Here is a 7,930-nt window from a genome sequence, read left to right as displayed (position 1 = left end):
TCCGCACCCCCCTAGACAGAGGATAAGCAGCAACAAAGTGTTTATTCGCCTTATTGTTGCCCTAAAAGCATATTAGGACTTAAAATCGAAGTAGTATTAGATAGGTCTGGTAGACGCTCAGTTTCCTATTGCAAGATCAAAGTACTCACCGGGGATTATTTCAATTTTCATGTCATTCATTGGATTATCTGTAAACTTGTTTCCCAAAATAAGCTATCTCTGTGGTTCCTTATGAGTAACCTGTGACACGCGTTGGGCCCGTGCAATGCACGGGCATACCTATATAGTATATTTACAAGTTTCAGTTGCCCATCCACCATGGGTGGGCTTAATTATTTTTAAAAAAAAAAATTAAAACTTTCAGAAGAAATTGATTGTGCATTATTTTTTTTAGAAAAAGAGTGTCAGTAACATTAAAAAATAATATATCTCAATAAGACAAAATGCTGCCTTGATAAATTTAAGAAGTTAGTTGATAAGTTTGTGGTTATAAATAGGTATATGAAATATCTATTGTTCAAGAAATTATTTTATTTAAATTTTCTCATTTGAGATTTAATTGATTCTTATTTATATGTGTATGTGCGCGTGCGAGTATGTGTATACGCGCGCGCGCGCACACACACACATATATATATATATGTATGTATATATTAAATTTACCTATTTATTTGAATTGTATCTGAAAGTTGAAGTAAAATTCTATAAAATTGAATCAAGTCGAGTGATGAACACCTCTGATTATAATGAATTTTTAAAATGTCTCAATAAATCACATTCAAGTCAAATAACAATTTAAAAACATGTGCTCAAGATGAAGTTTGAATTCGATTTATTGGAGTTCTCCTAAAATTTGATATGATTAGTTAATTAAAACAAACAAAAGAAAGTATTTATTTCAGTTATATTTAAGATTTACAAGCTGTTAAACTGAATTAAATCAAACAATTAATGCCTACAGTCGTATTACAATGATAAAGATATTATACTGATGAAATAAATTTGTGTCAAATAATAATTGTGAAAGCACTTAATCAGGATATAGCCATAGTGCGACACGGTAAAATTATACTTTAAGTTCAATATAATCAGTAAAATTATATTTAAGTTCAATATAACCCATTAATAAAAATTAATTAGATATAATTACATATTAATTTTAAAATTTACAAGTAAACGTGTAGCATTAAATCGAGTCAAGGGATTAATACCTCTAATTACTCTAGATTACTATTGCTTCAACAAATTGTAGCTTACGTTAGAAAGTAATTACTCCCTCCGTCCCAAATCACCCGTCCAAAATTGAGATAGCACATTGATTAAGAAAAATAATTAATAACATGGCTAGTTTACCATGGTATCCATATTAAATGATGTTTACATTTTAATTTTAAAAAAATAATTAATGCAAAGAGTAAAACATGCAAAAAAAAAATTGTCTCTTCTTGATTAATGAAAAATACAGGTAAAATGAGAAATCAAATTAGGAAATTTAGGACGGAGGGAGTATTAGCTACAAAATTTTTCAAAATACTAAAGTTGTGCTAAATCATATTGTCATGATCAATAATTATAGCTATTACTAAGCCAAATTTTGCAATGATTTTTAGTACAAAGTCAAAATATTTATTTACTTATAATATTTTTCTTAAATACCTTTTTCATGGCTAAAAAATTACTATTGCTATATCAAGTTTCAAAACATGGCAACAATTAATAATTAGCTACAAATTTTTGTTGTAGCAAAACATCTATGGCTATATTATTTAATTGTGAGACAATCTTTTTGTAAATTGAGGTAAACAAATATCTATTTAGCTATAATAGTTTATTTTAAATAATTTATTGCGACTAAAAGATTACTATTACTATAATAAGTTTTATCTCATGCCAAAAATTAATAATTAGACATAAAATTTTATTATAACAAAAAAGGTGTGGCTATATCATCTATTTATTGCCATAGTTTTTATAAGTTGAAGCAAAAAAAAAAAAATTAGCTACAATATTTTATTTTAAATAGTTTATTATGGCTAAAAAATGCTATTGCTACATTAACTTTTATTGCGTGACAAAAGCTTATAATTAGCTACAAAATTTTATTGTATCAATAGAGTTATAGATGTTTAGGCAATTATTGTCACGATTACTAGTAGTTGTAGCAAAAATGAGGAATTAGCTTTATCAGTTTAATTTTCATGGCTAAGAAATTTTACGAATTTGTAAATAGTTACGGAGTTCAAATTTTTATGGCTATTCCTGAATAATAACTATGATTTTTAAGCTCATAACTTAGATTTCATAGCTAGAAATACTGTTATAGTGATATTTTTTAATGAAAATTTCAATTTACATATCACTGGTTTGTTTAAGACCCCAAATTTCCAAAAAAAATAAAATGTAGAATTATTTTTTAAGAAAAAATTACGTGTCAAATTAATAAAATGAGAAGCATCTCTCTTGGGGCTTTGAGCTGTAGGTGACAAAAGAGTTTTAAAATGAGGTGTAGGTGACACAAGTCTTAATTATTGAGTGGAGGTGACAATTACTTTATTATGGATTAAGAAAGTTTGATATTTTTGAGAATAGCCCAAAAGTTTTTAAATTTACACTTTGATCGAAATGTTTATCTAATATAATGGGAAACAGAGGGAAAAAGGTGTCTTTCTCTCTTCCCATCCATCGTTGTTTTCTCTTTCTTAGAAATTTTTATTGTTTATTGTTGCTGCTGCTTTATTCATCATCTTCTGCTTCATTATTATCATCTTCTACTTCATTATCATCTTCTTCTTTTTCTTGTTGACCATTGTCATTGTTGTTGTTGTTACCGCTACTGTTGCTATTTGACCAATTTCTTAGGTCAAATTTTATTTCGTACATCACTTTCCACTTTGACATTACTTCATAAGAGACTTTGGTAGGTCAAATTATGATTTTTAGTTGAATTTGTCATCTGGGTAACTGCTATTGTGCTGTTTTTTCAATAATAGATAGCACGCAAACATGAATGCAACATAAGAGCCATCTGTTTAAACAAATTTGTTTCAAAGGAAGACTCATATGTTGGATTCCTGTTTATGATTCTATAGTGTCGTAACAAGAATCGAACAGATAGGTCATCTGTTGCAACATATGGCCCATCTGTTGTAACAGATTAGTTATCTGGTGCAATATGATAAAATCTATTACAACAGATTAGTAACCCGTTGTAACAGAACTTGAACTCGATTCCAACAGACGTGTTTTCTATTGTAATAGAGTAAATATCTGTTACAATTGATTGTTAACCTATTGCAACAGAACCTGAACTCGATTCCAACAGATGGTAAATATCTGTTGCAACATATTAGTAACCTGTTGCGATAGAACCTAACATCGATTCCAATAGATCATTATCTGTTGCAACATGTCACTCATTTGTTGGAATCAGCTTCAAAGGTGCCTCAGTATTGTAACATCAATCCCAACAGACGCTTTATCTGTCGTAACAGATATATCATCCGTTGCAATATGTGATTCATCTATTACAACAGATGATTCATCTGTTGAAATCAGCTTTAGGAGCGTAACATGAATCCCAACAGGTAAGTAATCTATTGTAACTGATCACATATCTGTTAGGATTCATTTACGATACTATGAAATCACTATTAACTTTTTTTAATAAATGACTTTATTTAGGTACCACTAATAGAGAGATTAATAATAATAGGGATGGACTGTCATGGTTAATGGATCGAGAAGAGCAATCGATATGTCTGGCATTGGAACGAGGGTGAAATACTAGAGATGATAGCTTTGACAATCCAAAGTAATGTTTTGTATGATAATTTTGGGAACTTAATCATCAGTTATTGTGGACTGAATTGTCAATCAAAATAACTCATTATCAGCTACATGCACATCTCCTTTGAAAATCAGAGGGTACTGCCTTTTAAGATAACCGATCTAGTTCGGTTGCATGCTTATCTTAGTGATTCATCTAGGCCGATGTTAAGGTTGTACGTGGTTGAAAAGACGAGAGAGAATGAGACAGAACGTAGAAGAATAACAACATCAAGACATCTTTGATGATAGGTTGGATGATCTAGACATGAATATTTCATATGATGATCAAACACCTACGCCCGTTGATGCGGCCAATACGATGGGTAGTTCTTCTTAATCGACACAGTCTGGAAATCTTCAAGACGAAGGGACCAAATTTTTTATTGGAATATCATTCAAGGACAAGAATGAACTATCTACCACTTTGTTTATTTCTTACTTGAAAAAAGATTTCAGAATAAAGAAGGTGATTAATTCGAGCAGCGTCTTTTGCTTTAAATGTGCTAATTCAAACTGCAAGTGGTGGTTGAGAGCGGTGAAGTACGCAAGTTCTAACAGATTCGTTATTCATAAACATAAAAAGCATCACATATGTGGTTCATAGCACATCTCGGGCCAAAATCCTCACGCCACGACAAAGGTCCTCGATGAATATTTCAGGAGTAGTTTTTCCGATGGCAAAGGCCCTTCAACAAGGGTTATGGCCAATCATCTCCTTACGAAATTGGGAGTCCTGGTTAGTTATTGAAATATATATACATCCATGGGGATTGCCAAGGACTTGGTTAGAGGGACACACGAGCATGGGTATGCAGTCCCGGACGCCTACTGTTACATGATTGAGTCCACAAATTTTGAAAGTAAGACGACATTGCATGTTGATAAAAATGGAAGGTTCAAGTACTTTTTGTATCTTATGGTGCTTGGATTCAAGGTTTTCGACATTTGAGAAAAGACATAGCCGTCGATGGTACCTTCTTGAGGAGCAAGTATAATGGAGTTCTGCTAGCGGCGGTGGTGCAGAATGCGGAGAATCACATCTTTTCTGTCATTTTTGTGTAGCGGACAAGGAATGTTATGCCTCTTATGGATTTTTTTTTGAACAACTGTGAAGCTGCATCGAAGATACCGAAGAGTTGTGTTTTATGTCAGATAGACATCCAAGTATTCCAAAGATGAGTTCAATTTTCTTCATTTTAGCTTACTTTAGTTGTTGTATCAAGCATCTTGGAGAGAACATTCAGACCAACTATTACAATGAATGGGTCGTGACCCTTTTTTATAGAGCAGCTAAAGCATATAGTAGAGAGGAGTTTTTAGACCATTTCAATCAAATAACGGATGTAAATCCCAAGGTAGCAGAACTTCTCGTACGTGTCGGCTTTGAGAGATGGAACCGGGCATTCTGTTCGGCAGATAGGTTCATTCTTATAAATTTAATGTCTTGTTTGAGTTACAAGTTTAGTATGATGTCGTACTAGGTGATTCTTTTGTATAGGTACAATATTATGACATCGAACATAGCTGAATCAGTGAATTCATTATTTGGCAATGAAAGAGAATTTCCCATCAAGGCTATGTTTGAAGTAATAAACAAGAAGTATGGCCGATTTTTTAACGAAAGAGTGTGCAGTTAAGGGCCCAAAAAGAACCTAATTTGTTATCGAAATCAAAAAAATCATATCAACGAACGTCAGTTTGGGGAATAGGTTATTATCTCATAAAATAGTAGATTACAAATTCAGTAATACCGATCATGGTGATGTTGCCACGATCGATCTTCAAACAAAATTTTGTACGTATAAAGTTTTTGGCTTGAACAAAATACCTTGTCCACCTGCCATGGCAGTGCTTCGAGCTCAATACGGTCCAAAATATAGACCTAAAGTTTACGAGCACTGTTTTCAATATTATTCGATGGAAGAATATAAAATAACATATAGTGGGCATATTACTCCGGGCCTCCCGAAGAATATTAGATTGTTACTGTAGAGATTTTACAGAGATTAATACCTCCTCCATATATTAACCCAAGCACTATCAAACCGGAAAGAAAGCCATATAAGAGGAAGCGTGGAGTCGGAGAATCCTTTTAATAAAAAAGAAACAAGTGCTCTGTATGTAAGTGTGTTAGCCACAAAAGAACTACATGCCCGGATCGTAATCCACCATCATCGTTGTAATTGCAGAAACTTGTGTTGTTATTTGTTGTGGTCTTTTATATATTTAACTCATTATTGTGAACGTAATGCTATCATTTATTATATATAAAATATCTTTTTTAATCACTTGTGCATCAATAAAAAAAAGCAAAATATGAACTAAATAATATAGCAGACCATAATTATTTTCAACAGATTAACCATTTGTGGCAACACATGAACATTAGCTAGAAGAACTAAACTGGAATGTTTTCCTCCAACAGATGACAAATCTATCCCAATACATGGATAATCTGTTGACAAAAACCCAATAGATGACCAATCTGTTCCAATCCATGGTCCATCTGTTGAAAGAGCTCAAAAGCTAAAATTGTTATTGCTACTGGATTCAAAATTGCTTCTTACCTCCAACCATCGATAGGTTAACATTAACATGTATGTTTAGAATAAATAGACAGAATAAAAATTGAATAAGAATTAAAAAGCCAAAGTCTACTAAAAATATTTTTTTCATTAAACGAAAAATAAAATACATTAGCTATAGATCCGATATAGAAAAATTAAAATACATATGCTAAAAGAAAAAACTACATTTTAATTCTAATTACTATTATCATCATCGTCATCATTAATGACAATCAACCAATCAAATCGCAGCAGCAGGGCCCTCATCAACCTCTGCATCTCTCTGAACATCATCACTTTCACAGCGACCAACTCCCTCTGCTGGTCATTAACCTGCCTCTAAAGTTCCCGTACTGTGTCGCACAAAATAGCAATATCCCAAACAAGATCAGTCATATCTAGAACAAACATGAATTGACAAATGTAAAGAAAAGAGTTCAAATATAATACAACGTATACTACCAACTGATGCTCTTTGAAGAGAAGTGGTTGCAGATGTCACACGAAAAGAAATAATGCAAGAAATAAATAAAGTTTAGTCTAATAAAGATTAAGGAGGGACCTATTTATAGAGGATTGAATTTGGATGTGTCAGGACAAAAGGCACGACTGTTAAGCTCCATTGTATTAATTACATTCAAACTGGTGGTATTTTATTTTCTGTAAAAGTCGCAACTTTTTGTTTTATATTGATACTTCTCACCTTTTCAAAATGGTTTTGAGACTTGATAACAACCGTTATTATTGATCTGTTACAATAGATTGTCTATCTATCGCAATATCTGTTATAACAGATTATCTATATTGTAACAGATAGTCTATCAAAATAGATTTACCATCTGGTACAATAGATGGTTTGTATGTGAAATAGGTGAGACATCTGTTGTAACATATGTATTGTCTGTTGCGACAGATGGACCATCTTTTTGAGATGTTTTGATTTCTTCTAACAGTTGATTCATCAGTTGCAACAGATGGAGAATTCGATTCATCGGTTGTTTTGAATGTGTTAGATAAAAAGTCACAACTACCTCTTTTTTAATAGTCATCACATGTGGGCAGATAAATAAATAATGTCTGGTCTGTCGCAGCAGATGGACCATATGTTGGAGGAGATATTTTAATTTCTTCTAACAGCTGATTCATCAGTTGCAACAGATGGAGAATTTGATTCATTAGTTATTTTGAATGTGTTAGATAAAAAGTCATGACTCTTCACCTCTTTTTTAATAGTCATCACATGCGTGCAGATAAATTAATAATGTCTGGTTTGTCGCAACAAATTTACCATCTATTGCAACATATGGATTATCTGTAGTGATAGATGGACCATATATTGGAGGAGATATTTTGATTTCTTCCTACAGCTGATTCATTAATTGCAACAAATAGAGATTTTGATTCATCAGCTATTTTGAATGTGTTAATATAAAAAGTCACGACTCTTCACACCTCCTTTTTAATAGTCATCACATGCATGCAGATGAATAAACAACACTGTCTGACATGTCTTGATGGGGTAGAAAGAATAAGGT

The sequence above is a fragment of the Capsicum annuum genome, chromosome 5 (genome assembly GCF_002878395.1).
Source record: "Capsicum annuum cultivar UCD-10X-F1 chromosome 5, UCD10Xv1.1, whole genome shotgun sequence".
NCBI lineage: Eukaryota > Viridiplantae > Streptophyta > Magnoliopsida > Solanales > Solanaceae > Capsicum > Capsicum annuum.
Note: the sequence above shows the minus strand (reverse complement) of the source record.